The 19794-nt window shown below is 38.8% G+C and overlaps 1 protein-coding gene across 2 annotated transcripts in view; it reads left to right on the plus strand.

Annotated features, from left to right (window-relative positions):
- Positions 1-1089: 1089 nt before the first annotated feature.
- LOC115217032 overlaps positions 1090-19794 on the plus strand; it is a 29026-nt gene continuing 10321 nt past the window's right edge. The window contains exon 1 of one of the 2 annotated variants that reach the window (XM_029786583.2): positions 1090-1169. The gene's annotated coding sequence lies outside the window, so the exon portion shown is untranslated. Of the gene's footprint in view, positions 1170-10556; positions 10718-19794 lie in introns of those variants that run through there. The other variant, XM_029786584.2, reaches the window with a different exon arrangement.

Consider the following 19794-nt stretch of genomic DNA (forward strand, 5'->3'; position numbering starts at 1 on the left):
TGTTTTTACAGATTGGCAAAAGTGAGAGGTAAAATAGAATTTAAAAAAAAACACGAGGAAAGAGATGAAAAACAAGTAAATGAGATAAAAATTCCATTAAAAGATGGAATTTAATTTTAATTTTTTTTTACAAGAATTGTTATTTCGTGTGTTTGGCAAACATTAATACTGAAAACTGTCTAAAAGGTACAATGAAGATAAGATATGGGGCTAGGGAATTTGAAAAACTTGGATTTTTGTAAAAAAAATAAATATATAGGCGCAGGAGTGGCTGTGTGGTAAGTAGCTTGCTAACCAGCCACATGGTTCCGGGTTCAATCCCACTGCGTGGCATCTTGGGCAAGTGTCTTCTGCTATAGCCCCGGGCCGACCAATGCCTTGTGAGTGGATTTGGTAGACGGAAACTGAAAGAAGCCTGTCGTATATATGTATATATATATATATGTGTGTGTGTTTGTGTGTCTGTGTTTGTCTCCCTAGCATTGCTTGACAACCGATGCTGGTGTGTTTACGTCCCCGTCACTTAGCGGTTCGGCAAAAGAGCCGATAGAATAAGTACTGGGCTTACAAAGAATAAGACCCGGGGTCGATTTGCTCGACTAAAGGCGGTGCTCCAGCATGGCCGCAGTCAAATGACTGAAACAAGTAAAAGAGTAAAAGAGTATATAAAATAAAATACTGTAAATTACAAGAGTTTCAGAAAGTATAATATTATCAAATGAAAGATAGCGAAAAAAAATTTCATTTTAATAATGGTTCCTGTCCGAATGCACGGTAAGATGGAATAGAGATAGTCAAGAAGTTTGAAAAACAGTTTGTTTCTCTTGTTTGTTTGATATTTTTAATTCGAATTTCATGTTTAGAATGTGGGACATAAAAGGTCAAATATGCTGAAAAATGTTATTCGTGATAGTTATTCCGAAAGTTTATATATACATATTTAAACGCATACATCGTACATCGGGTGCGATGTTTTAGACAACCAAGTATAATCAGCAATGAGAGAGAATAAAAAAAAAAAAAAATGATGTGTTTCCTTTTAATCATGCGGAACTTATTCCAGTGCTACACCGGCATCTTATAAAAAAAATAATAAAGCGTATACACACATACACAGAAGGAAGACAGTTGATTTGTTGATTAATCGTTACAGTGTCATGGAACCACAGGTAAATAGAGCCGAGCTCTCTCTTTATATACGTTCTATCGCGAAGAAACCAAACGTTACTTAGATATGTGTTTATATATTTACAAAGGTTTTAAATTTATTTTAAAACAGGAGTATCGTTTTTTCTTTGTTGTATTGTTTATTTAATCATACAAATACATATATTTATACACACACAGACACACACACACATTACTTGATTGCTTTATTATTCTTCTCTCCAAAGTACATTACAACTGACCAACGAAGCTCACTCTCCCGCTCCTAGATTGACCTCTTATTTAGGCCTCCCTCATATATTTTTGCTGGACTTCTGAGATTTCGTATGAGAGGAAGTCTCGTTGCTTGACCACCACCGATCCACTTCCATTTTATATTTTAGACGGCGAAACTTTCTTAAATATTCATAAATAATGTCACATTACATCTATTTTCGGTTTTAATTTTTCTCGTTACTGCTTTTATATCGCCCCACTTTATTTCTTTGTATTTTTAATTAAACAAGATCACACACAGACACACACATCCTCCCTAATAACACCAATAAACAAACAAGGCAGGTTAGTTTGTATTAGAAAAAAATTTTTTTTTTTTTGAAAAGGAAATGTTTCAGATGTAACCATCCCACTTTTTTTTCTCTTGGAATTTTGTATCTAAGATCATATATGTCCAATGTCCCCTTCCTATTTTATGGACGGAGAAGTGTGAATTGAGGGACATTGAGCAGCTATGTCTAGATCGTCAAGTTACTACATACAGTCTCTCTTCCCTTGTCTCATTGTTTGGCTTGCCTGCAATAAATGGATAGTTTTTTGTACTTATATAACAACAACGCCGGCACAAGACACTTTCATCCGAATTGTTTACAAATCTGCATATACGACGTACAATAGATGCACACGCATATCTATCTATCTATCTATCTATCTATCTATGTGTATGTGAATGTATGTATATATAATATGTATGATATAAATATATGTATATGCGTATCTGTATATGTATATATGTGTCTGTATATGTATGTACAAGGTGATTCGGTATTTAAATGATATATTTAAAATTTTGACTACTTTTTTCGTTACAATTCATATATATATTTATATATTTTAATACTACATTTGCTATTTTGCTGACTGCAAATATTATACACACACACACACACATATATATATATATATATATATTATATATATATATATATATATATATATATGTATGTATATGTGTGTGTGTGAGAGAGAGAAAATGTCATTATCAAAATATGAAAATAGTCATTGGCTTAGAAATAGCACAGTATAATGGTAATCCTGCTGAATTGTCTAGGTATATCTTGATGAACCATTTAGGGCTCTCCAGCCCGCTGGCACTATGAGCAGAGTACCCGTTGACTAGTTCTCGTGAAATCCTTCAGTTGTGGTAGTCAACTGGGATGGGGAGAAGGACCTTGGACTGTGTGGGTTAATGAAAGTAGCAAGGAAGTTGGGGAATGCTGTGGTGAAGATGTGTCCAGGAGGGATAGAGAAAAAATGATGAGGAAGACATACATTAAGAAGCTCAACTAAACCTCAGTTGTTAGACTATTTATATTAATACTGAAGGAACATTTGAATCCACCTATATAATATATGTATGTATGTATGCATAAATGGCAATTTCTATCTGTGGCTATGTGTGTGTGTGAATTTGTTACTTTAACTCCTCTGAGGAGAGTTGAGCCCATGTGACACAAAGGAGAGAAGAGAGAGAATTAATCCCTGTTCACTGCGAAGACAGGAGTCTGGATGGCCCCTGTGCAGGGACAATCCGAACTCAGCCAGGTGTGGCAAAGAGTGACTGGTAGAGCGGATATGACACAGCACCGAGGTGTCATTGCTGACTTGGATGTCTTGGAGGTGTTCTGCGAACCAGTCAGCCAAGCAATGTCCCATTTGCCCGATGTATAGAGAAGGGCAGAGAGAGAAGGAAATGCAGTAGATGACATTGGTAGAAGTGCAGGTGAAGAGTCACTGATATGATAGGGTCGATGATAGGTGACAGTGAAGAGGGTGGTGTTGGAGAGAGCAGATGTACGGTTCACGGAACATGCTCTGGCAAGGGCGGTGTGGATAGTGTCGAGGGGATATCCACATAGGAGGAAGTGGCGAGCCAAGAGTTGAGACTGAGTCTCAAAGTCATGGTCATCACTGTAGAGCCTGCGTAGATGATGGAGAGCTTGGTGTTCTTAGGGTGGGAGGAGGAGAAGTTGAGGTGTGAGAGTGGAGTGATGAATGCTGACCAAAATGTCGAAAAAAGAGACAGAAGTGTTAGAAAGAGGGCAGGATGGAAAGGTTTGACAAAAGAGAGGAAAAAGTCTAGATGTTTGCAGGAGAGTGAGGTTGCACCGATACCATCATCAATATAACTGCCGTATAGTTCGGGAGTGGGACCAATGAAACTTGAGAATATTTAGGCCTCAACGTACCCAACAAGCAGGTTCGCATAGTTGGGGCCCATTCTCATTCCCATGGCCATTACTGAGATCTGCTGTTAAAAATCACCAGCAAATGAGAAGCAGTTGAGTGAGAGGATAAGTTCGGCCAGACGAACAAGTGAGGATGTGTCAGGTAGGGGATATATATATATATATATTATATATATATATATATATATATACTCTTTACTCTCTTTTACTTGCTTCAGTCATTTGACTGTGGCCATGCTGGAGCACCGCCTTTTAGTCAAGGAAATCGACCCCAAGACTTATTCTTATGAAAGTCTAGTACTTATTCTATTGATCTCTTTGCCGAACTGCTAAGTTACAGGGACATAGACACACCATCATCGGTTGTCAAGTGATGTTGGGGGGACAAACACAGACACACAAACATATAGACACACACATACATGTATATACATATATACGACGGGCTTCTTTCAGTTTCTGTCTTCCAAATCCACTCACAAGGCTTTGGTTGGCCTGAGGCTATAGTAGAAGACACTTGCCCAAGGTGCCATGCAGTGGGACTGAACTATGTGGTTCATAAGCAAGCTACTTACCACACAGCCACTCCTACACCTATATATCATCATCATCATCATCATTGATTAACATCCGCTTTCCATGCTAGCATGGGTGGATGATTTGAGTGAGGTCTGGTGAACCAGATGGCTGCACCAGATGCCAATCTGATCTGGCAGAGTTTCTACAGCTGGATGCCCTTCCTAAAGCCAACCACTCCAAAAGTGTAGTGGGTGCTTTTATGTGCCACCGGCACGAAGACCAGTCAGGTGGTATTGGCAATGGCCATGCTCAAATGGTGCTTTTTATGTGCCACCTGCACAGGAGCCAGTCCAGCAGCACTGGCAACGACCTCGCTCAAATGTTTTCTCACATGCCACCAGCACAAGTGCCTGTAAGGTGATGCAGGTAACGATTATGCTCGAATGGTGCTTTTCACATGCCATTCACGTATATATATGAGTTTTTTAAAATTTAGATGCATTTTCAACAACACATTTATATATATATATATATTATATATATATATATGTGTGTGTGTGTGTGTGTATGTATGTATGTATGTACGTATGTACACATACATGATTGGCCTCTTTCAGTTTCTGTCTACCAAATCCACTCACAAGACTTTGGTCCGCCCAAAACTATAATAGAAGACACTTACCCATGGTGTCACATAGTGGGACAGAACCTGGAACCATGCTTTTGGGAAGCAAGCTTCTTACCTCACAGCCACACGTCTAGTTCATAAATTATTTAATTACGTCATCTTACACATGCTTCAGTGAAGTTTTGATCAAATTACTTTCAAAGTGTAGACTTAGAAAGCAGTAAGTTTTCTTTGGCTCAACCATTATCTTCACTGGTCTGCCTTTAAGATAATCTAATTAAATAATCTATGAACAAATACAGGCATCATTTTGTAGTTAAGGGGTATGCTTTGCAACCATCTCGGTTCTTGTCTTATTGCTTTCTTTGTTATCTACCTGCTTGGTCACATTGTCTTGAGTGAACAGTCACACTGTAGAGTTGATCAGTTAATCTTCCAGGATGCAAGATAACAACACTAGTACTTAATAAAATGCACCTAGTACATTCTGTAAAGTGGTTGGCGAATGAGTGGAGACACTATAAAATCAAGAGGATGATTTAGTCTTAAGGACATGCCAACCTCTTAAGTGCAAGTGTCACAATAAAATTTATCCAGTATACTCAATGGTGATTGATACTAGGAAGAGAATCTGTGCATGGACTCTGACGATGATAACGTTTATTAAGATCTCTCTTTACTCTTCTACTCTTTTATGTGTTTCAGTCATTTGCCTGTGGCCATGCTGGAGCACCGCCTTTAGTCGAGCAAATCGACCCCAGGACTTATTCTTTTTGTAAGCCTAGTACTTATTCTATTGGTCTCTTTTGCCGAACCGCTAAGTTACGGGGACGTAACCAGCATCGGTTGTCAAGTGATGTTGGGGGAAGAAACACAGACACACACACACATACATACATATATATATATACATATATACAGCGGGCTTCTTTCAGTTTCTGTCTACCAAATCCACTCACAAGGCTTTGGTCGGCCCGAGGCTATAGTAGAAGACACTTGCCCAAGGTGCCATGCAGTGGGACTGAACCCGGAACCATGTAGTTCGTAAGCAAGCTACGAGTAAACAGGACCCTGAATGCATCTATAGTGCATAGCTGAAAAAGCTGCAAGTCAAAGAAGCATAAATAAAGAAATATGTAAAGTCCATTATTTATGCCTTTTCTTGTATGTCATTCTGTGAAAAAGACCAGTTTAACTGGGGAATGCAACCATGGATTTACAAAATTGACTAGTGATGGACTTCAACCTTGGAACTTGCTCTAGGATTACCTGGGGTTCTTTACTAATCTGAAAATATTTTGTTAGGCTGTGATGTAGTTTGCCCAAATTGATAATCCTTTATTAATAACTCTTTATTCTAATATGTGTTTGTGTGCGCATGTGCAGGGTAAAAGATAAAGGCCCTGATTGGTCATGAATGACCATGGGATTGCACCTAGAAAAATCACCCTCTGAAGCACAAATCTGGGCAAGGTTGTTTACTGAAGAACAGCAGTTGCCCATCCATACCAGTCTCCCCTCTCCATGCCACCAATGTTGTTCAAGGGAAAGGCAGATACAGCTTGGCACCAGTGACATTGTAACTCATTTCTACAGCTGAGTGAAGTGGAGTGATGTGAAATAAAGTGTCTTGCTCAAGAACACAACACACAGCTTGGTCCAGGAATCAAACTCTCTACGTCATTATTGTGAACCTGGTGCTCTAACCACTGAGCCAGGTATCTTCTGCATATATATATATAAAAGATCCAAGGATCAAGGTGTAGGAAGAAACACACATATATATATATACACACACATACATACATATATATATATATATTAAATACAAAATGGGACAAGAATGCAAAACATCCGGACAACTAAGTGATACAAAAAGGGACAATAAAACATCCAGATAGACGATAAAAAAACAAAAACAAGGACGGGTCATTCGAAGTTTTCTATCTTCAGTCAAGACCAGATTATCCTCGCAATTTCAGCTGATTAATCTTGAGATTGCTCCAATATGGCCAGCCCCAAGGAAAAACTAAGCTAAGAGCATTAGATTCCTTGGAAGAAAGCATCGAATGTATATAAAAACAAGGACGGAAAAGCAGATAATGTTACACAACTATAAATACAATAAAAATAATAAGATATATATAATATATATAATAAGATATATATATATATGTATGTATGTATGTATGTATGTATGTATATTTATATATATATACACACACACCTACATCATCATTGTTTAATGTCCTTTTTCTATGCTGGCTTAGGTTGGATGGTTCAACAGAAGCTAAGGAGCCAAAGGAATGAGCCAAGCTTCAATGTCTACTTTGGGATGGTTAGATGCTCTTCCAGTTTACATAGTATACTGGGTGGGTTTTTTTTTTCACACCACTGACACTGACGAGGTCACCAAGTAACTCATAAGACAAGGCCTTTCAACTGAGTGGGGGGTGTGTAGTATTGAGGGAGGTTTCTTTATGCCAGGTGCTGAGAGGTTAAAGTAGATAGAGGGACAGGCACAGTGTCTTGCAGAAGAGAGGATATTTGGCTCAAGGTGTCATGCAGTAGGACTGAACCCAGAACTATATGGTTAGGAAGCAAATTTATTACCATACAGCCTTGTTTACACTATTTACATAGCTGTGCAATTCAACAAAAAGAGAACAGCAGAATAAATAATACTAGACTTTAAAAAATATACTGGTGTCAATTTATTTGGCTAAATCCTTTAATGTAGTGCACCAGCATGGCTACTATCCAATGCCTGAAACAAGGAAAAGATTGTTGTGAAGTGAAATGCCTCACAAATCATCTCTTAACCTGCAAGTTTATTGACAAACTTAAGGACTACCCGTGACTATTAAGTGATCGGGAGTGTGTGTCTGTGTGTGGGTTGGTTCATTCTTTTGATACATTCTCAACTCTCTTGCATTCATTTAGGTTAAGTATCTTAAACTTAAAGACTGCTTATGATAGCAGGTTTAGCAGGTGTTGGGGTACTTTCTTAATCCTTAATGTTTTCATAGCTGTCTTAGGCATTCATTTTGTTCAGTTGAATGCCATAAACTTTAGGGCTACCTGTGTGATATCTTCTCTTAGGTTCTGTTATTTGTTTCAGTCATTGGACTGTGGCCATGCTGGGGCACCACCTTGAAGGGTTTTAGGCAAATGAATCTACCCCAGTACATATTTTTGGGTTTTTTTTTTTTTAAGTCTGATAGTTATTCTGTTTGTCTCATATGCTGAACTGCTAAGTTACAGGGACATAAGCAGAACAACACTGGTTGTCAAGTGGTGGTTGCGGGGAGCAAGTACAAACAAAAGACACATACATAGATACATACACGCATACATATATATATATATATATATATACAACAAAAAGTGGCGAGCTGGCAGAAACGTTAGCACGCGGGGTGAAATGCTCAGCGGTATTTCGTCTGTCGCTACGTTCTGAGTTCAAATTCTGCAGAGGTCGACTTTGCCTTTCATTCTTTCGGGGTCGATAAATTAAGGACCAGTTTCGCACTGGGTTCGATGTAATCGGCTTAATCCCTTTGTCTGTCCTTGTTTGTCCCCTCTATATTAAGCCCCTTGTGGACAATAAAGAAATATATATATATATATATACAATAAACTTCTTTCAGTTTCCCTCTAACAAATTCACTAACAAGGATTTGGTCAGCCCAGGGCTATAATAGAAAAGTCACTTGCACAAGATGTCATACAATGGGCCTGAACCGAGAACCATGTGATTGGGAAGCAAATTTTTTCCAACACTGCCCCACCTACGTCTATATACTTATTTTTCTTTTTTTTCTTCTTCGTTATCATTTAGGCATGTTGGCTTTCTGCAAGTGCTTCAGATTTAATGTTGTCAAGTTATGCGACTTGTAAATACAAACAAGACTTAAAGGTTCTCTTTCTCTCTCTCTCTCTATCACTAACACGTTTTCACCAGACACTCCTTTAGTTTCATGTGAAATTACTGAAATAATTTCTCGTTAGAGTACAATAGCGAACATTCTATTTACTTTTACTACTACGATATCTTGGTCACTGTGTGTGTATGTTATACGTTGTTTGATGACCCAACTTCGACGTTCAGTAAATGGATGGGTTTATTTTATATATATATATATATATATATATATATATATAACTAAACAGAACACCTATAGTAATATATATTCTCTCATTCGTTCGTTGTGAAGTTACATAAGTGACTCAAGGACGTAGAGTTCCGTGTGTCTGAGTTTGATAACTTAGCTCCGGATCAGCTGAGCAGATCTATCATCAAAGACGCTCCAGACATGACCACTCCGTTGTTTTCTCTTTTCAGATATTGTATATTTAAGATTACGTTATCCAGTGTAACCCCTCCTTATTATTGAAAGGCGTTCCACTCGTGACTAACCAGTTTTTTGGGGGGCGGGGGTGGGGGTTAAAGAAAATATTTGTAATTCTACGAATACACTGGCCAATGTGACATGTGACCTTACATTTTTTAAGACTGTTAGGTGCGAATCAGTGAAGTTTTGGTTTCTATTTCTAGCAGTTCAAACGACCACATTGTGACTCCTTGTCTAAGTGCTTGTAAATGGGAAAGGATTGGTGGTGTGTGTGTGTCTGTGCTTGTATGTGTGTGTTGGCGATAGTGTTTGCAACAGAGAGAGAGAGAGAGATAGACTATGAAAGAGGGTGATGCGATACGATATGTGTGGTGTAATGCTTTGATGTGTGTGCGCGAGCGAGTTAGCTACACCTTTGTGCGGCTGTGAGTGGGTGTCTCATATAATTAGTGAGATAGTGTAGTGCAAAAGAGTTTGTGGTTCTCGTGGTCTTTTTTCAATTGAAATCTCGATATATTTTATGTCTGTGTAGGTGTGTACATGTATGTGTGTGTGTGAAAATAAGAGTATTTTTGTGAGTGTACTTGAGAAAGAAATTTTATGCAATACTCTGTGTGTGTGTGTGTGTGTGTGTGTGTGTACAGGTAGGTGTTCGTATGTTTGTGTGTGTGTGTGTGTGTTTAACTATGATCGTGTAAGTGAAACCATGTGAAATAGCATCGTGTGTGTGTGTGTCTGTTATTTGCATACGTTTGTATGTACTTTTTTTTCTGGTTTCGGACAGAGATTGTTGCCATGCTGGAGCACATGTACGAGTACCTCATGCATGTGTAGCTATTTGTTTGAATGGTTAGATTTGACACTATGTGTATATGTGTGTAGATAGACAGATAGGTAGGTAGGTAGATAGATAGATAGACAAATAGGTAGATAGATAGATAGATAGATAGATAGATAGATAGATAGATAGATAGATAGACAGATAGATAGACAGATAGATAGATAGATAGACCGACAGATAGACCGACGGATAGATAGACAGACAGATAGACCGACAGATAGATAGACAGATAGACAGACAGATAGATAGATAGGAAACTGCTTTTATTTCTTGACTGTGGTGGTGATGATGATGGTGGTAGATTCTGTGTGTGAGTTTCTAATTGTTTCAGTGTATGCGTGTGCGCGCACAATACGCGGGTGTCTACGTGTGTGTGCGTGTGCATGTATGTGTGTGTTTGAGTATATTTGCGTTTTTATAAGTATTCTATGTGTGTGTGTGTGTGCAGTAGGACGTGCTGCGCCTTTACAGTAATGTGACACATGACTCGGGGGAAAACAACAGTGTCTGTCAAAACTGCCCCTCCTCCCCTTCCTTCCTCTCTGCTTTCATCACGTTGTTTTTCAACCTTAAATCGGGACTTCGTTTTTTTTTTTTTTCTCTCTCTACTGCAAATGGACAAGACAGTGTGAGCCTTTTATTGTAAGATACCAGGCACATATACACACACACACACTGCCACCTTAGAACAATAAGTACCAAATAGATCGGAGCAAAGCCAAGATGAGTAGTTTTAGCCGAGGTAAGAATTAGTTAAAGCCTTCGATAGGGAAAAACAAACTCCCATACCTTATGATTCTGTCTTTTACTTTGTGTCTTTCATAGCTATGCAAATACATACATACCTACATACATTTCTCTCTCTCTCTCTCGCGCACACACACACACAGAGAAAAATTTGAATTAACAATCAAGACGAACACTATACTAACACCAAGATTCAAATTATATATATATATATATATTATATGACCATCTATTATATATATATTGTATTGTATCTCGGGTGGGTCAGCTGATGGTTCACTCCGTCGCTTCTCTGAGTATTTCGTCTACCGCTACGTCCTGGGTTCAAATTCCGCCGAGGTCGACTTAGCCATTCATCCTCTCCGGGTCGATAAATTAAGTACCAGTTGCGCATTGGGGTCGGTGCAATCGACTTAATCCGTTTGTCTGTCCTTGTTTGTCCCCTCTGTGTTTAGCCCCTTGTGGGTAGTAAAGAAAAAAATAATAATAATAATTATTATTATTATTATTATTTTTAACCTGTATGTGTGTGTGCGACCCTTAAGGAGACAAGATCTTTTTGCCACCTTGAAGGATCGATCGCACCTCAGAAGAAACTCGGTGTGGCCGGCGATGATGGAGAAAAATCATCAGGTTATTTATTTATTTACTTATTTGTCTTTTACTTGTTTCAGTCATTTGACTGCAGCCATGCTGGAGCACCGCCCTGCCTTGAAGGATTTTAGTCGAACAAATCGACCCTTAGACTTGTTTTTTTTTAAAACTCTAGTACTTATTCTATCGGTTTCTTTAAATAACCAACACCAGTTGCCAAGCGGTGGTGGGGAACACACACACACACATATATATCAGGCTTCTTTCAGTTTCCGTCTGCCGAATCCACTCACATGGCTTTGATCGGCCCGAGATATATAGTAGAAGACACTTGCCTAAGGTGCCACGCAGTAGGACTGAACCTAGAACCATGTGGTTGTGAAGAAAGCTTCCTACCACACAGCCACGCCTGCGCCTCTTACCAGACGGTCGAACTCGAAGTAGAAAAAGCTATAAATAATACGGTGTAAATATTAGTTTCAAATTTTGGCACAAGGCCGGGAAGCGAGTAAGTCGATTACATAGACTCCGGTACTCAGCTGATAATTATTTTATCGACGCCGACAGGATGAAAGCAAAGTTGATCTCAGTGGAATAGTTAAAAAAAAACAACCCTTGAGTGGAAAAAGTTGGTCACGAACCCACATTCATATATGTGTGCACTTCTCTGCCTCTCTCTCTCTTTCTCTCTCTCTCTCTCTCTCTCTCTCTCTCTCTCACACACACACACACACACACACACACACACCACACACACACACACACACACACATTCACTCATTGATTTGCAGGAATGGCTCCAATGCTGGATCAAGTAATGTGCTGTCTAGCATTTCAAGTTTTATCCATCTGCATTTGTTCAGAGTTCAAACTGCATCCCACCCAAGGGCGGGGCGTTATTTTGCAACTATTTCCTCCGAAATAGAATTAATAACCGAGAGCATTTATGTACTACAGTTTGGTGAATTAATAATACACACACCCTCTCATCTAAATTCGGTCAATTGAAAATATTGTATTAATGTGTAATGTGTCATTCACGAAAAAATAGCGTCGGACAAAGTGTCTCGAAGTCCTTAGTTATGTCCCTTCGCATTCTGGTTTCAAGTCCCACAGAAGCTAGCTTTGCCTTTTATTCTTCTAAGGCGGTGAGCTGGCAGAACTGTTAGCACGCCGGGCGAAATGCTGAGTGGTATTTCGTCTACCGTTACGTTCTGAGTTCAAATTCTACCGAGGTTGACTTTGCCTTTCATCCTTTCGGTGTTGATAAATAAAGTACCAGTTATGCACTGGGGTCGATGTAACCAACTTAATCCCTTTGTCTGTCTTTGTTTGTCCCCTCTATGTTTAGCCCCTTGTGGGCAATAAAGAAATATATTCTAATGTGGTTGATAACATAAAGTAACAGTACTGGGGTCATTTTAATCCATTTCCCCCTCACCCTGCAGATTTATGTCCTAAGTTTTTAAAGAACCCGAAGCGCAGCAAACAATGATCAGGGCAATATTTAAGTTACGTTTCATTGGTCAACTCTGCTTTTTCATCTTTCTGGAATCGATCAAATCTGTACCTGTTGAATACTGATTCGGTGGTACAATGCCTTTGTAGTTTGTCAGGACACTGCTTCTTTCAAATACTAAATACTTCCCAAAATTTACTGACACTACTCCTGACAAGCCTATGCACCCTTTCCTGACTTTTTTAATGCTCATGTTTCTGTCATTTTGTGTTTTATTCTGTGTACTGCGCTTGTATTTCTAACTTTTATCGATGTCTTGGATCTTTTCTGTTTGAATGGCAGTTTTTAACATAATTTCCAGGTAACTAAAAATTTTAAACTTCGTATACTGGTAGAATGTGTTTATAAAACATCTTTTTCTCTTGGCTTTATTGAGAAAATTCTATAGTTTGTAAGATATTTGTTGTTTTTTTTTCTTCAATTTCTGCAATTTCAACCAATCACTGACGTCCATTGAGATAAAAAACATTCTGTGCCATATGAATATGTTCCTCGTTTAAGAAACAGATTGGGTTTATTTACATTTGTGAAGAAAAAAAGATACCCTTCCCCCCACCCCTAACCCTAAAATAGATTGAAATGCAATAGATCGATACTAGGGTCATAATTATGGGTGACAATTTCATATGACACCGCTAGAAAAAACTGCCGTTCAAACCAAAAAGATCCGATGTCTTTCATTATTTATATGTCTGCTTTCTATTCCCTCTATTAACTTTTTCCGGTGAGTTGAAGTGCACCTGAGCACTATATAAGCTCATGTGTATCGTTAAGGTGGCAAGCTGCAGAATCATTAGTATAGTGTACAAAATGCCTAGTGACATTTCATCCTACTCTTTACGTTTTGAAGTCAACTTTGTCTTTCATCCTTTCAAGATCAATACAATAAGTTCTTGTTGATTTCTAGGGTTGATGACTCCCTCGAAATTTCGTCTTTGTGCCTATAGTAGAAGGAATTATTACTATCAAAATAACTTTATTATTAAACTAGAATAAAAAGTTTGGAATAAAAAGTAACAAAGAATTTTGATAAGTTTTAATCCAGGGTTTCTCGACTGGGGTTCATATAAAATTATTAGGGTCCACGGATGCAATATAGGAAATTGGGGGTCAGTGGTAATTTTTCAGGGGCCATGAAAACAATTGTGCTTCAGATCAGTAAAGTTCACATGTAACAAACTGCTTATACATCTACTATACACAAAATATTTTAACAATTTTTAAACAAGTCATAATAATATTTAATTATGAAAATGTAATAGGATTTTCTAAATATCAAATGGCTATTGGTGTCCACCCAAGTAAAATAGGAATCAAAGGGGTCCATAGATAAAAAATGATTGAGAACCCCTGTTTTAACCGTTTAGCTTGCAGATTACTTTATCAAATATAACTTATTCACATTGCTTTCAATTAATCATGTACCATCTTACAGCTTCATGACTTTGTCCTTGTGGCAAAATTTAAAACCATTATTATTATTGTTGTTGTTGATATTATTATTATTGAGTGAGAGAGCAGTGCATGCCATCAAAGTGACACTGGAGTAAAATATATGAAGCCCAGTATACCCATCATGACTACCAGTCTGATATGGGTACACCAGGCATATGCATTACAACCATATGTACGTGACATGGTGATCTCATATCAAGATAAACAGCGCATGACCTTGCAAGTGGGGCCCAGTTAGAATTTTCTTCTGGTCGAGCAGCCCATCCTGCTCAAAAGGTCCCTGAATAAGGATTGTTTAAGGATGTTGAACGAAACACTCATGTTTCCAGAGGTGAATTATTCAAACCCCAAAGAATCCCTCTCAACACATGGCTATGATGCTCCCCCACTACTTCTGCTCGTGATCAGAGATGCACATATCGTCAGCCACTAAGGGACATGCTCAACTGGTTAAGGTCAAACAACTGACAAGCAAATCTGTGGTATTTGCTGTAGCCCATCTTTTATACCAAGACAAAACAATGTGCATGATAACACTTCCAATCAGTTAAGATCAGAAGCCATGAGAGCCACTGTCTGGTACTGCATCAGGGCATTTATTATTATTATTATTATCATCAGCAGCTGCAGCAGCGGTGAGCTAGCAGAACCATTAGCACATCAGACAAGATGCTTAGGAGGCATTTCATTCATCTTTATGTTCTGAATTCATATTCCACTGAGGTCAACTTTGCCTCTTATCCTTTCAATAAAATAGATACCAGTTCAGTAGGTGGGGGAGGGGGGGCAATGTAATCGACTTATCCCTCTGCCAAAATTTTAGGCCTTTTCTCTATAGTCGTAGGTAGAATTATATCGTGTGATTAACAGACACATTTGTCATTTCCCAGGCAAAATCAAAATCATCATTGTCCCTATTGTAGACTTCATAGCAAAATCCATACCTGGACTGAAATTTCATTCATGTATCCATCACAAATGCAGCTTCTTTCATTTTTACTCCTTTCCTTCAAACACTTGTATGTTGAAATCAATGGGTGTGACCATCATCATCATTATCATCATTCTTAAAGCATTATCATCATCATTCTTATATCGTTACTGCACTAGGCAAAATGCTTAATGGCATTTTGTCTGTCTCTGAATGTTCTGAGTTCAAATTCCACCTAGGTCAACTTTTCCTTTCATTCTTTCAGGGTCAATAAAATAAGAAACCAGTTGAGGACTGGGGGTCGATATAATTGACTTACTCCTCCCAACCTTACTGGTCTTGTGCCAAAATTTGAAACCATTATTATTATTATTATATTATTATTATAATTGAGTGAGAGAGCAGTTCATGCCATCAAAGTGACACTGGGGTAAAATATACGAAGCCCAATATACCCATCATGACTACCCGTCTGATAAAGGTACACCAGGCACATGCATCACAACCATATGTGCGCGACATGGTGATCTCATATCAAGATAAACAGCACATGACCTTGCAGGTGGGGCCCAGTTAGAATTTTCTTCAGGTTGAGTAGCCCATCCCGCTCAAACGGTCCCTGAATAAGGGTTGTTTAAGGATGTTGAAAGAACCACCCATGTTTCCAGAGGTGAACTATTCAAACCCCAAAGAATCCCTCTCAACACATGACTATGATGCTACCCCACTACTTCTGCTTGTGATCAGAAATGCACATATCGTCAGCCACTAAGGGACATGCTCAACTGGTTAAGGTCAAACAACTGACAAGCAAATCTGTGGTATTGAGCAGAATATTTGCTGTAGCCCATTATTATTATTATTATTATCATTATCATTATTATTATTATTATCATTATTATTATTATTACTATTATTATTACTATTATTATTATTATCATTATTACTATTATTATTATTATTACTATTATTTTTGGAACACTTTGTTGTTGATTCTAGAATGTTCAGTAAAATAATCAATAGAATGAATGAAATGAATATTTCCTTTCTCATGGCTGGTGGTCAACAGCCTCAGACACAACCACTCCTTGTCACATAGTGTGGTCTTGTGCTGCAGCTATACACAGCCCTTGATGTTGTCACTCCCATCTTAATCTTTTTTCATTCAGGCACAGAAAGTCTGAGCCCTGATAACACCATCAGATTTCACCATCAGACTATTGTCATTATTTTTTGCTCCCTTGTCCTCCGAGACTGAATCATTTGTTTTACAGCTTGCTCAGCTGATCTCACCTGTAACACATCATCTCAATGGCCTCATCATCATCATCATCATCATTTAACGTTTGTTTTCCATGCTGGCATGGGTTGGAAGGTTTGATTGAGGTCTGGAAAGCCAGCAGCTGCACCAGATTCCAATCTGATCTGACAATGTTTCTACAGCTGGATGCCCTTCCTAACACCAACCACTCCAAGAGTGTAGTGGGTGCTTTTTAATTGCCACCAGCACAGGAGCCAGTCAGGTGAGCCTAGCATCGATCGCGTTCGGAAAGTGCTTTTTATATACTACTGGCATGGGAACCAGTCAGGGGGCGCTGGCATCAGCGACATTTGGATGGTGCTTTTTATATGCTACCAGCATGGGAGCCAATCAGGCAGCCTTGGCATCGATCACATTCAGATAGTGCTTTTTATGTGCAACCAGTACGCGAGCCAGTCAGGGAGCACTGGCATCGGTGACATTCAGATGGCGCTTGTTACGTGACCCCAGAACGGGAGCCAGTCACGCGGACCTGGCATTGACCACATTTGGATGGTGCTTTTTATGTGCTATCAGCACAGGAGCCAGTCAGGGGGTACTGGCATCGACCACGTTTGGATGATGCATTTAATGTGCTACTGGCACGGGAGCCAGTCAGGTGGGCCTGGCATCGGCCCCATTCAGATGGTGCTTATTACATTCCACCACAACGGGATTCAGGGGGTACTGGCCACAGCTATGATTTTGGTTTGGTGATTGATATTAATTATTTTATCTTTTCCCATTCCAACATTTAAGTTACTAAAGATAAGACTGATGCATGAAGTGGACTAAGTTGGGAGGGATGAAAAATGCATTGTGGTATTTAGTTACATCCCTTTCTGTTCATCATCATTCTATACCCACTTTTCCATGTGAGTATGATCTGGATGGTATATGTGTATATATATATATATATATATAAATATATATATATATATATTGTGTGGTGTACAGTCATGGCCAAAATTTGCAACATTTAAAAAAAATTAAAATTGATATGCCCAATATATGCTCCAACCAAATATAACTTTGGGCACTTAATATAAAAATTCTAATTTTCAGACCTATGTTCCAAACTTTTTGCTACAACTGTATATCATTATCATCATCATCATGTAATGTTAAAATTCCATGCTGGCATAGTTTGGATGGTTTGGCAGGATCCAGCAAGCCAGTGGCCTGAGTCGGGCTCCATTGTTTGATTTGGTAAGGTTTCTATGGCTGGATGCCCTTCCTAATGCCAACAGCTTAACTAAGTGCACAGGACGCTTTGTTTGAGACACCAACACTAGCAAGGCCACCATGCAGCCTGCAAGACTTAGATCCCTCTGACTGAGTGGGGCTACAGTAGAGAGGATAGCAGTTTTATGTTAAGAGGTGAGGGGTTAAAGTGTGAATGGAGCTGGAACAGAACCTATATGACTACTCACAATATAAAAGTGAGGTTAGGAGTGGCCTGGTTGGGGTTTAGAAAATATAAAAAAATGAATAAAAATGCCCCCTTCCCTCTCAAGTTTCTTGACTTGCAAGTTACTTTGTGACCCTGCTGGTGCTGGTATCACATTTGTCTGCAGCCATGCCCCAGCATGACTACAGTCAAATTACTGAAATGAGTAAAATATAACAAAAATAAATTGACTCCAGTACTTATTCTATTTGTCTCTGTTGCCTGACCTCTGAGTTATAGGGACATAAACACACCAACATTGATTGTCAAATGGCAGTGGAGGACAAACACAGACACAAAGATACACACACACACACACCACACACACACACACACATATATATATATATACGACCGGTTTCTTTCAGTTTCTTATTTCTTTACTGCCCACAAGGGGCTAAACACAGAGGGGACAAACAAGGACAGACAAACAGATTAAGTCGATTATATCAACCCCAGTGCGTAACTGGTACTTATTTAATCAACCCCAAAAGGATGAAAGGCAAAGTTGACCTCGGCGGAATTTGAACTCAGAACATAGCAGCAGACGAAATACTGCTAAGCATTTTGCCCAGCATGCTAATGTTTCTGCCAGCTCACTGCTTTCAGTTTCTGTCTAGCAAATCCACTCACCAGGCTTTGGTTTACCCAAGGCTATAGCTGAAGACACTTGCCACAGTGAGACTGAATCCACTACCATGTAGTTGGGGAGCAAGCTGTTTACCACACAGCTACACCTGTGCTTGGTACTTTATTTCATCAACTCTAAAAGGATGAAAGGTAAAGTCACCCTTTGTGGTATTTGAATTCAGAACATAAAGAGCCAGAGAAAAATATCGCACAGACTCGGACTCTTCTCCCTGCTCATAATAATAATGTCTATCATTGACATATGGTCACACACTTGTGGACACAGAACATTCAATTAAATTGACCCCAGTCCTTACACAAACCAAAGAGAGAACTTCAACATGGTTGCTCGACCTATTTCTTTACTACCCACAAGGGGCTAAACATAGGGAGGACAAACAGATTAAGTCAGTTATATCGACCCCAGTGCATAACTGGTACTTAATTTATCGACCCCGAAAGGATGAAAGGCAAAGTCGACCTCGGCGGAATTTGAACTCAGAACGTAGCGGCAGACAAAATACCATTAAGCATTTCGCCCAGCACACTAACGTTTCTGCCAGCTCGCCGCCTTTTTAGTTGCTCAACCTGCTTACAGTTTTAATGGTGGAAATAGTTGAGACCCATACAAAATACTTTATGGTATTTAGTTATGTCCTTTTACTTTTAAGTTCAAATCATGCCAGATTTCAGCTGTGACCTTTATCTCTCCAATATCAATAAAATGTACATTATCAGTAATGCACTAAACCAATTCGATCAGTTATAACCCTTGAACGTAATGCTTTTAAATACCAGATCCATTCCAATCTGCATTGTCTATAGTGTCCAAAAATTTCAATCAACTGATCTTATCGAAGTTACTTCCCTTCACTTGTTCTTTGTTTTTAAACTTTTCAAAATTTCTAGAGGGAGGTTTTTGTAGTTTTTTTCTTTGTTTTGCTATTTTTCCTCCCTTTTTTTTTTGTCTATTAATTTCTTTGGATAATCTCAGCCGATCAAAGTTTCTCAATTGACTATATTACATATGAGAAAGCCTGTTGCATCTGTCAGGCTGATGACCTGCCAGTAATTCCTGCCATCACCATTAGTAGTAGCAGCAGCAGCTGCTGCTACTAGGAGAACCAGCGACAAAAATGCCTGCTCACCTGAGATTATTAGCTCAAATATATGTAAGAAAAATGAAGTTTTGT

Source organism: Octopus sinensis, linkage group LG11 (genome assembly GCF_006345805.1).
Source record: "Octopus sinensis linkage group LG11, ASM634580v1, whole genome shotgun sequence".
Taxonomy (NCBI): Eukaryota; Metazoa; Mollusca; class Cephalopoda; order Octopoda; family Octopodidae; genus Octopus; species Octopus sinensis.